This window comes from Polypterus senegalus, chromosome 8 (assembly GCF_016835505.1).
Source record: "Polypterus senegalus isolate Bchr_013 chromosome 8, ASM1683550v1, whole genome shotgun sequence".
NCBI classification, from domain to species: Eukaryota; Metazoa; Chordata; class Cladistia; order Polypteriformes; family Polypteridae; genus Polypterus; species Polypterus senegalus.
In genome coordinates, this window is record NC_053161.1 from 153,824,944 (window position 1) to 153,837,331 (window position 12,388).

At 39.9% G+C, this 12,388-nt stretch overlaps 1 protein-coding gene across 2 annotated transcripts in view; it reads right to left on the minus strand.

Moving 5' to 3' along the window:
• Positions 1-12,388, minus strand: part of LOC120533178 (gastrula zinc finger protein XlCGF57.1-like) — a 32,782-nt gene that overhangs the window by 13,176 nt on the left and 7,218 nt on the right. Inside the window, exons 1-2 of one of the 2 annotated variants that reach the window (XM_039759909.1) lie at positions 7,528-7,610; positions 3,266-3,316 (exon numbers count right to left, since the gene is read on the minus strand). The gene's annotated coding sequence lies outside the window, so the exon portion shown is untranslated. Of the gene's footprint in view, positions 1-3,265; positions 3,317-7,527; positions 7,611-12,388 lie in introns of those variants that run through there. The other variant, XM_039759910.1, reaches the window with a different exon arrangement.

Genomic DNA, 12,388 nt, shown 5'->3' on the forward strand with positions numbered 1-12,388 from the left:
TTCTGATAGCTCCTAGTAGGACATTTCATGGACTCTCCCAAAATCCAGGCCAAGTTAGCAGTAGTTTCCTAAGTTATCGATAGATAGATAGATAGATAGATAGATAGATAGATAGATACTTTATTAATCCCAAGGTCTTATATAATACGCTACCGTGGATGTTTGTTGTCTGTCCAGGATTTTAAATCACCTGTAGCTCGTGGATGTTTGTTGTCTGCAGGATTTTAAAACCGCTGCATAAACCGTTTCACCTATTAACTTGAAATTTAGTCCACATATACTACGTGATGTCTACTATCCGCTTTTGGGGTGATGATTTTTATTAATATTTTTAGTCTTATTTTATTGAAGAATCAACTCTCTGCAGCACACAGCAGGGCGGCTGTGCTGCGCATGCGTATGGGCGCCGGTCTCATTCCTCACCACCTTCACGGGTCACTTCCCCTACCTCTTCATATCTTTAATCATTCTTGAGGCAGATTGTAGAATTAAGTGCCAGCTTAAGTGAAGAATTAAAGAAAACATACTAAGTAATTGCAACACAAAAACTAACTTAATCAGTTTTAACGCGAAAAGATGCAGATGAAGAGAAGCGAAGCAGCAGGCCGCTGGGGTGGAGAAAAGAAGAGCTGCTCAGGAAGCAGCAAGCGCATCAACCTCTGAGCAAACGAATGATAAACGTAGAGAGATTGAGTCTGAAAACTATGAATGCTCAAGTCAAGTGTATTCACTGCACGTTAACATGCAGTAGGCCGTTACTGGTTAATTATATTTCCTATTCTCAAATACCGGTACTGATCTTATTACACTGAATTTGAGCTTTTCAGGAAAAATTTTACAGCACATTCATGATGACTGTTTTGCATCCACAATTTTGACATCTTACTCTCCTCATTCCTTTCTCAACTCTTGTCCCCAGGTTTTTAAAACGATGTGTGAAAATCAACAGTTGTGCTTTTTCATTTTCTGCTTCTGTTCCTTTCCCATCATGAGTTGACCAATTTGTTAACTGTTGAAGAACAATATTCAGTCTGCTGACTGTGCAATTAAAACTTACCAATAATATTGGAAGTATATTAATAACAGCCCTAAGTGACACTAAATGTTTTCATTTTAAAGTTATATTATAGGCCTATTACAAAACTTAAGAAGGGTGGTTCAGTTGGCATGACAAAATCAGGTAGAAGGCCAAGGCTATATAAACCCTCATAAACCCAACCAGGTCACTCATCAACCAAAGGTATGAAGAAATCATAGCAGACGTCTGACAGATAACAAACAAAACCTCTTCTGGTCCAAAGAAGCGCGTGTAGAATATTATGATTGTCATTCAAAGTTATTGTATTTCACTTATCACTACATACAATAAATGTGACATTTAAGAGCACAGCATGTCAGGCATAATGGGGGCAGCACCAACATGATGGGAATGTCAGTTATGTTAAGGACAAAGCAGAAAATGTGTGTCTTAGCCCAACACCCTGTAAGCTCCTGTCACACAGATGAAATTACTGAAGAAGGTCACTTTCAATACAACAATCTGAAGCAGGCAACAGACACATATAAGGAATATCTCAAGAAAAGAAAGGTCACCCTTTGAATGGCTAGGTCACAGCAATCCTATAGAAACATTTTGGACTTACCTACAGAGTGAAGTGAGCTAAATTTACACAGAGATCTAGTCAAACATGACTTACTACTGGAGTTAAAGCAAAAAGTCCTGTCCGTAACGTCAGCCTATATAGCATCAGGATTTAGAATCCACTATAAACCTGTTTTAGACATGCTTGGCCACTTTTGCTATGGTGGCCTATCTATTGTTCTATCAAATATTCAGCTATGAGAAAATGGATGGCAAAACTTTTGTTAGTAGCTAAATACTTGCAAGTGTCGCACAGATCCATACTCTTGCTGTACCTTCCCTTCCACAAGATGACTCGGGGCACATTGATCAAAAGTTGATTCTTATGTTTTATTTTCCTCTTTCTTTTTTTCACTTTCTTGTATACAAAGTATAGGGAAAGTTTTGTAATCGTCCAAAAATCTGATGTCGACGTTTTAATGAATCTTGACGTTTTAGACCTCCCCGAGTCTGAAAATACCATTTCTGGAATTACTTATGTGCGAGTTATGTAAACACGATAACCTGAGTACGCTTTTATTCAGGTCAACCAAATTCTGCATACAAGTATTAGGTACAAAACATTGTACTACTTTTATTCATGCAGCTGCAGAGTGCGATTTATTCAACTTTACTTTTATGATAATTGTTCAATATAGTATTAATTTAATTTGTTGTTGATGTTTTTTTCAATGTACAGTATATAAAAATCTAATCAGTTTTACGATTAACTCCTCAAACATCCATCCCCATATCTGAGTATACGAGAAAGTCTAGGGGAGACCACTTCCCGATATTTTTATACCTAGTGCCAGGACCGAAGTGCCATTTGACTACCTAGAGTTTAGAAGGCCCAGTTAGCCATGCTTAACTTGACTTTGTGTCAGTGTAGACTTAAAATGGTGTGGTTTGTTGCAATGAAAGTTGTACGGCACAATGTACATGTATATGACATTACAGCCCTAGGCCTACACACAGCTGTATGGATTGTTAGGAAGCCCGGTTCAAAGTTTCACTGCCACTTTTTAGCATAACCTCTGCTGGATCCAAATATGAAAATGACATTTTATGTAAATTTCCATGCACAGCTGCTATTAATCTGTTCAATTACAAAGCGAATGAAGTGTCCACAAAACTTCAGACACCTTTCTCTGTTGATTCAATATTTTAAACCTCAAAACTCATGAAGCCCGGGAAAGACAATTCCAGAGCCGATTAAACCTTCTGATCCTTGTAAGCTCTAAGGATGTTGTAAAGACACTGAATAACAATCTGCATGGAAGAATTACCAGAAGTAGACCTTCCTTAAAAACTCACGTTTGGAGTGTGCACAACAATAGCTAGATAAGTTAGACTAAAGTGAACTCACAAAACAAAATTGGGACTGTGTGCCTACAACCATAACATATATTTGGTGAAACGTAAGTGAAGTTAAATGTGGTGGTGAATGTGTTATACTGTGGGGTTAAAAAAACTGCAAATAAACTATAGGGTGAAAGTTGGAAGAATGTACCACATAAATACTGATAAAGCCAAAAAGAAAATTTCCCAAGGTCAGTGTGGAAATTGATGCTGAAAAGAAGTAGAATCTTTCAATAAGATAATAACCCAAAATATATCAGAAATCAACCATAAAGTACTTACAGGAACAAAAATTCTTGAATTGCCTCGGTATTCAATTTGATTAGAGAAAACCTGTAGAGAAAGCAAAACATGCAAGTATGAGAAGAGCACACGGTATCTCAGAACTTGAGTACTGCAGAGGTGATTCAAATAAATAAATAAGTAAAAATAAATAAAATCACACATATCAAGAATAGAAACAGTGGATAAAGCACATGTCTGGAAGCTGGGATTTCTCTCACATGATATGCTGTAAAATGGTGACTAATTGGGTGCCCAAAATTTGGTATATATGGCAATCGCAGTTTTAGTCTTAACAAATAAATAGTACTTGTGCATTAAAATGCATATAAATTTCACTTTTAAATGGGTACCCTGCAAAGGTTGGTATAACGTTTTATATCAGAGCTTAAGTATTGATTACAATAAAGTATAAAAAATGTTTTATTTTACTTAATAATTTTTCTTATTTTTTTTTTTTATTTCCCTTTGTGTTGAAATCATGTGCAGCCATTTTGAAAAATATGACTATGATGCCATAAGTCACTATGGGGCACGGCCATCTTGTGATCTTATAATGTCACACTCAACACTTTGTGCACTCAGCAAGTGTCCTCACTTTATACTTATAAAAGGAAAGACTTAAAAAGAAAAAAACAAACGAATGTATTGTGAAAGGAGACAATATACAGCGTCTATAAAAAGTATCCACTTCCTTGGAGGTTTTCCAATGTTACTGTCACACTGGATTGAACTTGGCTCTGTTCACAGTGAGCACAACCAAAAAAAAAAACTTTTTAAAAAGTCCCTTTAATGTAATCTGTTTGATATTTCAAGATCTCTCCAAAGTAGTCGAAATTCATTACAAATATAAAACAAAAAAATATTTTATAGGCACTGTATAACCAAAGGCACAATAACATGTCTGCGGTGGGCTGGCGCCCTGCCCGGGGTTTGTTTCCTGCCTTGCGCCCTGTGTTGGCTGGGATTGTTTCCAGCAGATCCCCGTGACCCTGCCAGTTAGGATATGGCGGGTTGGATAACGGACGGATGGATGGACAATAACATGCCACCATAAATAATTAAATGATCATTTCTTTATATGTTTTTAACACTTTTCTCATTTTTCTTTAGGTCAATGACACCACACGCAATGTGAAATTATGCCTTGAAATTTAAACTGCCATTTTCACACGTTAAAGCTGACAGGATGGGCTCTGACAAGTTTGTGTTTTAATGACTGCATTGTTGGTAGAGGAGATGTTCGCAGTTGTAACTCTGAGCGTGCACTTTGCATATGTCTATGAGCCACAGGATTCCCAAGCAAAGCTGCGACTGTGCACATCTACGGTGGCCAAGAGTGCAATAAAGTCGGTCAGAATTACTGCATAAAGTAGCTGCATCAGATCAAGATGCCCTGAATCCATAATCCTCTCAGGAGTCTGCACTGGACACGTGGTGTCTGCCTATAAATGTAGCACTTGATGGCCAAAGATTTACTCGCATTGCATTGATGATGCACCAGTTAAAACACAGTACTTACCAGAGCCCACCCTCCCGGGTCTGACTGGTGAAAATGGCAGTTTTTATTTCAAGACATTTTATGGTGTATGTGTGGTGTCATGGAAAACAAAATAATTAAATATACTGAATGAAATAAGCAACAAAAAATCCAATATTCAATTATCTATAATCGTATCACTGTTTATGTACAAACACATTTCACAATATGTTAACTTGCAAATATAATTTTGTCTGAAATATCCACCCTTATTTGGGCAATTCAGTATTTGTTTGTTTATTATTTCAAAAATGATTTGCCTTTTCTCAGGCTGGCAACTGATTGGCAAATTGTTGTGTAGAACCCTGTTATTGTAAACTAGTTTTTGCCTTTAAAAAAAAAAAAAAAGGCTGCCAGTCATGTTATAAGTATCACCTTGATTGTTTTCTTTCTATGTGTATTAAAATCTCAAAATGGATGCAACACATTTCACTGGACACTCCCAGAAACATGCAATTTGACCAGTTGCAGCCAACGTTATCTGTACAACTGTATTTAAATAAAACTTTTTTTTTTTTTATTTCTTACACAAACAACCATCTACACAGTTTCTGAATTCTTCAAATCAAGCATCATGTCAAAGACAGAGGACAATGCTGGATGGAGAGGACAGCTATATTCATAATAATTTTCATCAGGTATATCGTACAAATGTAGAGCTGTCAAATGCTCTCATGCGCCTGTCTAGGATATGTGGAGAGTATTTGGAACTCTTCAAATTTGACGAGAACAGGTAATTCAGCCCAACAAAGCTTGATAATCCTATCCGCCAAACAAACATCAAGTTTTGAATTTCCCTAAAGTCCTGCTCTCCAACACATTACTTGGTAACTTCTTCCATGTGCCTTTGGGGTTCTCTGTGTGAAAAAGCTTCTGAATGTTTGTGTGGAATTGACCCTGTGCTCTTGTTAAACTCCTTTCAAAGTAACCATCTCAATCCACTGTACTAATTCCGTTCATAATTTTAAAATTTCATTCATGTCACCAAATCATTTTTTTTTTTTTTAACTTAATAAGGTCACCTCGTTTAATCTTTCCAGCCTAACTGAACTTCCTGTGGTGCAGCTTTAACATGGAGACCAAAACTGCACAAAGTGCTCCAGGTGTGGCTTCACTAGTGTGTTATAAAATTGTTTTGTACTCTACACATCATGGGCAATACAAAACCGAATTTTCTGTTAGTCTTCATAAGGGAATTGCGTTCTCCCTGTGACAATACCTCGTCAATCATTGCAATTCTCAAGTAACATGTTCACTGATTGATTTTTGAAGCATGTTTACCCTTTATAGAATGATAAGGAGTCTCCTATAGGAGCTAAATGCCCAGGGCAATAACCACACCTGGTGAGGATGAAAGTTCAAACCGCACACCCCCTTTAACACCTACACTCATACACAACCAATTTAGAGTTGCTAATTTGCTTAACCTGCACCGGGGTGTGTGTGTGTGTATATATGTATGTATGTATGTTATATATATATATATATATATATATATATAAAAAAAGTGCAGAGAGCAGGAAAACCTCTCTCAGGCTGCATTCAAATCCTTGAGCTTTTTAAAGCAACAGCTTTCACCAGAGTCTCGCCAAAGAAATTTAAGGGTTGCTAATCTACCTCACAGCAAAGTGTTCGGGACAATGGGAGGAAATCTTTGTCAGACGTAAGTCTGTGGTTTTACCAACTCCACCCTATTTTATTAGGACTTGAGCATTCACGCTGACATTTTCCGCCCAATTTCTCTTTAGGAATGACTTATTGACTTATTTTTCAACGCTACCATTTACAACATTGATCTTCGCTATTTTAGCCAGTGTTTTTACTGTTTTCCCTACGACTGGCAGCAAAAATGAAAAAAAAAAAATGCTGTTTCGCGTTGTCCGTGGGTTTAAACGGTTCAAGCTTCGAACACATATATACATCTGTAAGTAAATGCGTAAAGTATTTAAAAGCATGCACATTACAATTCAGTAATTAAAAGGCACACTCCAACAAGCAACTATTTTTTGGCTATGATTTTTGACACGGACCGCATTCACAATGATTCGTTCGCACCCAAACGGCAATTAAATGACGGCGTAATAAGCAGAAAAAGGAACCCCGGTCCGCAACCGCTAGTGCAGAGATCGGGGCCGCCACTAAGCGCCAGCCTCGACTCGAGCACAGGCCTAACCCATCGAATCCGATGACTGCAGGCTGGGAGCGCCGACGGCTGTTTGCCGTACATCGAAGTACCGAACATTTACTTCATCCCACAGAATAATAATTTAAGTGGCCAGCCTTTTATGAAATCGGCAGTGTGACGCGAAGTACGGTCATCTCGGCCTTTGCTTTTGTCTAAAATCCGCCTTCGCAATCTGCTGCGGCCTGTGCGGATTAACGGATGGGGCCCACGCTCCCATGCCCACTACCTAACTGACCAGACTCCGCACGACCATATCTGTGCATCTTTAAATTACAAAGGTGACGTCGCGACATCCTTAATAGTCGAAGTGTTCAGCGACAGAAGGCACTCCTTTGTTATCGAGGAGTGCGCAGTGGCAATGGTCACTAATGCTCTTCGGGCACAGAGGGGTGTTAAAGAGCAGACTGTGACGCGACGTTAACGGACTTGTGCACACGCCAAAAATACTGCATCAACTGGATTAGCCGAACCAAAACAAAAACCACGTTCTAATTAATTTAACCACAAACTCAAATAACAACAGTATTGGACACTCACCTTCCCAGATAAAACTTCGCACCTGAACGATCTTCAGGCGAGTTTTTTCCGTTTCCGTCGTCCTCCCCCCACCTTTTTTTGTGTGTACGTCATTGCCACCTACTGGACTGGAGTGTCATATACTTGAGTGCTAGCCGTCTAACGTCATTTTGTCGAGGAAACTTTCAAATTGAGGATTCAACAATTCAGTTTAAAACAGAATTAAAGCACACACAGGTTGGGTAACACACCGCGAGTCACTGGTGGGAATGAACGGATACATTTGTGCCACTGTGCTTTAAAGCCACCTTAGCCGCAGTAATGTTTCCATCCATCTTGTGCAGACTCGCTGGGCAGTTGGAACCTATCTATGCAAGCATCCGGCTCAAAGCAGGAAAAAATCTCTTAACAGTCCACCGCACACTCATAAAAATTAAAGGTGCCAGAGCGATTCTTCGGAGTGATGCACAAAATTTTTCATGGGCCATGTTGTTTTCTGTGTGGGACAAAAACAATGGCCCATCTAGCTTTAACAAAGCATGATGCTTTTAAATATTTTTTCTCCGTTTCTTATAACAAAATGACACCATGCCCTCGTGCTTCGGTCCTAATGGAAGAAAATAACACTTGGGTCAATGAGATGGGAGGGGAGGGAGTCTGGGTCATGGTTCCCCAAAGGGAGGTATATCAGATATTAAACTGATACCACAAGTTGATTTTAGACAAGAGAATGATAACCTAGAAGGCACCAGACCTAGCTGGGCCCCAGATTCCAGTTGCAGCTTCTGTCTGGTACTGACCCCCTACCCCATGAAGCTGTTGCTTTTCTACTACACACCCTGCAAAAGATAAATGCAGCTGAATAAAACAAAGCAAGTCATGCCAGACACAACCACACCCGTCTATAAATACCATTGACCTGGAGAGGTACTCTTTCCTCACTCTTGAAGACAAGTTCAACTGCATCCTGAAGCTGCATAATGGAAGGAGTTTGGTTTGTGTAAATGAGATAAACCAGCATCTTAGAAAAAGCAATTAGGAGGAAGTAAAATAAAAAAAAAAAAGAGAGAGGTGGGCGGACAGAAGAAGAGTACATCAGACTGACTGAATGTCACGGAGTGCAAACCAACAGACATACAACTGGAATCTTCTTTCTAGTGCAATACGAGACAAATTCCTCATGTGCGATTGGCTGTCTCAATGGTAGACACAAGCTGGGACCAGAGGAGGATCTACAGGGACTATGGTATTAAATGAACTTAAATGAACTTAAGCTTTAGGGCCTGTAATCCTGGAGGGGCCCCATAAGTGCCTTTAGTTTACACTTCTTAAAAACTGTGAGTCTACTTTGTCTTTTTTTTTAAAGTAATATTACAATAATAGTGTAACTAAAAACACCACCTTTATTCAAAATCCGAGATGTAGTGGTTATATGTTTTAAAAAAATTGTGGTGATCTATTGTGAAACATCTCCATTGAAGAAGATAACAGTGGTTACCCAGACATCACTGCTGGTTGAGAATAGGCCTCTATAACAGTTCAAGCTTCAGGGCCCTAAAAATGTAGGCCCACTGCTGGCTGTGACATCACATTTGTCACTACAGTAAGATAAAATACAACAGAAGAAAAGATAGCAGCATGCACACTGTACATGGTTGTGTAAAAAATTTACCGTATGGTTGAGGTCCAATTAAGTGTTCAAGTTCAAACAGTTTCACAGTAGGTTCTGTAGGACAAAATTGCATTGCCATCTCTTCTTTGGCATGGCACATGATACTTTTACTTGAGCTGCAACCACAAGCTTCCTCTTTTACTGACTCTTAACTTCAGCTAAAGTGTAAGTTCTCCTCACAGAGCTTCTCTTAAAGAAATGCAGTTTTTTGGGCCTCATCTGATAAAACTGATTCAATCACAAATAAATGATATCCAGTGATAATAATAATAAGTTGCATTTATAGAGCGCCTTTCACAAACCCAAGGTTGCTTTACATACAGATGGGGAAAAAACAAGATCACACAGAAGACAAAAGTTTGTTGAAGTTTTGAGTTGAGATTTAAAGATGGAAAAAGAGGAGCAATCTCAGAGAGACTGAGGAAGAGTGTTCCAGAGTTGACAGGCCATAACACTGAAGGACCTGCCTCCCAGGGTGGACAGTCTGGTGCGTGGGACAGTAAGGAGATTACTGCTCGAGGACCTGAGAGAACAACAAGGAGTGTAAGGAGCTAAGAGCTGAGTAAGGTAGAGGGGGCAAGGTTATGTAGGGCTTTGAAGGCTCGAAAAATAATCTTGAATTTAATCCTTGATGGAACCGGTAACCAGTGCAGTTGAGAGAGAACAGGGGAGACGTGAGCGGAACGCTTTGTGTGGGCGATGACTCATAGACTCAGCTCCACCTTCAACACAATCATCCCTCAAAAGCTGGTTGTAAAACTGAGCAGGTTGGGCCTGAACACCACCATCTGCAATTGGATCCTGGACTTCTTGACAGAGAGACCCCAGTCTGTTCAGATGGGCTGCAACACTTCCAGCATCATCACACTGAGCACTGGAGCGCTGCAGGCTTAGTCCACTGCTCTTCACCCTGCTGACTCACGACTGCACAGCCCCACACAACACCAACCACAGCATCCAGTTTACAGATGATACGATGGTACTGGGACTGATAAGTAGGGATGATGAAACAGTATACAGAGATGAGGTGGAACGGCTATCTGCATGGTGTGAGGACAACAATCTATCTCTCAATGTCGACAAGACAAAAGAGATAATCGTGGACTTCAGAAAATCACATCCTGCCCACATCCCACTCAGTATCAACGGTTTAGATGTGCAGACTGTTAGGAGTACCAAGTTCCTCGGTGTGCGTATAACTGAGGAACTTACGTTGATGCTTAACACCTCATCACTAATCAAGAAAGCCCAGCAGAGACTACAATTCCTGAGGTGGCTGAAGCAAGCACGTCTTCCCCCTTCCATCCTCACCATGTTCTACAGAGGCACCATTTAGAGTGTTCTGACTAGCTGCAACACTGTCTGGTATGGCAAGTTCAACATATCCGACCGCAAGTGCCTGAAAAGGATAGTGAAGACAGCAGAGAACATTATTGGGCTGCCTCTACCTTTGCTACAGGGCATATTTTACAAACTCATGTGTCCGCAAGGTCTGCAGCATTGTGCAGGACCCCTTACATCCCTCACATGGACTTTTCACACTTCTGCCATCCAAGAGAAGATACTGCAGCATCAAAGCCAGATCTGCCAGGCTGCAGGAGAGTTTTTACCCCAAAGTTGGCTTCCTGGCTCCCTGTGTCTTACAGAATTGAATATAAAATCCTACTAATAACCTACAAAGCCTTAAACGACCTTCTCCATCACTATGTGCTTGCCCGCCCACTAAGGTCCTCTGATTCTGGCAATCTTGTTGTATCCCACACTAATCTACACTCCATGGGTGACAGCAGGGCCTTTAGCTGTATAGCGTCCAGACTCTGGAATGAGCTACCGAATTAATCAAATCAGCTAACTCCATGAAATCTTTTAAAATAACATCTCAGGAAGGCTTTTAGCTCTACTTGACTTTATTACCCCTCTCTCAGTTTACCTCTCTGTCAAGATGCTCATGTAACCTGTATGTGTGTGTGCTGGACCATCAATTATGTTGTCTGTTAGGTTTTTTCTCTTAAATGACTGTCCTAATCTTCTTTATTTATCTGGTTTGTGCAATGCAATATACTGTACACCCTGCCGTTCTTTCTTTAAACTCTGTGAAGTGCCTTGAGCATGGGAAAGGCGTTATATAAATAAAATTTATTATTATTATTATTATTATTAGGCTGTTAGACTCCTTAACACCATGCTGCCACCTGGGATCTTCCATACTGTCTCAACCACCTCTAAAAACAGAACTTTTCTACATGCAAGCCACTTTCCTGTAAAGACGAGTGTGCATGGAGAAAAGAACTGAAAATCTCATACTAACCTTTAAGTATTTTGCACACTGCACTTTGACATTCTTTAATATCCTTCTGCTGTGAAACATTCTGACCTGTCATTGTTTACACATGTCTTAAACAACTATTATCATACACTGATAATTTCTGTATTATCTATATCTATAATTTATTTATTACATTACATATCTGTTGACTATATTTATGTATCTAGATTGCAAATACCATACATTGCATCAATGTTCATATTGCTTATTACACGTCAAAATTGCTGCTACTTTTTTGTCTTTACTTTGCACAATGTCTTGTCTTGTTTGTGTTTTAATTTTACATTTTAGTTTTAATTCTGTTTTATATTTTTTATTTGCACTTCATGTTGTTACACTGTGGACCCTGAGCTTCGCAATTTCGTCTATCTGTATACTTGTATATGGTTGAGATGACAATAAAGTTCTCCTTGACTTTTGACTCTGGCTGCAGAGTTCTTAATGTACATGTAGCTTCTGTATAAATTTTGCAGAAAGGCAAATGAAGAGGGGCCGGCACAGTGGCATACTGGTAGCGCTGCTGCCTTGCAGTAAGGAAACCTGGGTTCGCTTCCCGGGTCCTCCATGCGTGGAGTTTGCTTGTTCTCCCCGTGTCTGCATGGGTTTCCTCCCACAGTCCAAAGTCCATTGGCGATCCTAAATTGTCCCTGGTGTGTGTGTGTGTGTGTGTGTGTGTGTGTGTGTGCTCTGAGGCGGGCTACTGCCCTGCCCGGGGTTTGTTCCTGCCTTGCGCCCTGTGTTGGCTGGGATTGGCTCCAGCAGACCCCTTATGAACCTGTGTTAGGATATAGCGGGTTGGATAATGATTGACTGACTGGGAATTACAGCAATCAATATGAGACATTATGAAACAATGGACCAGAGTTTGAGTATCAATAAAGGAC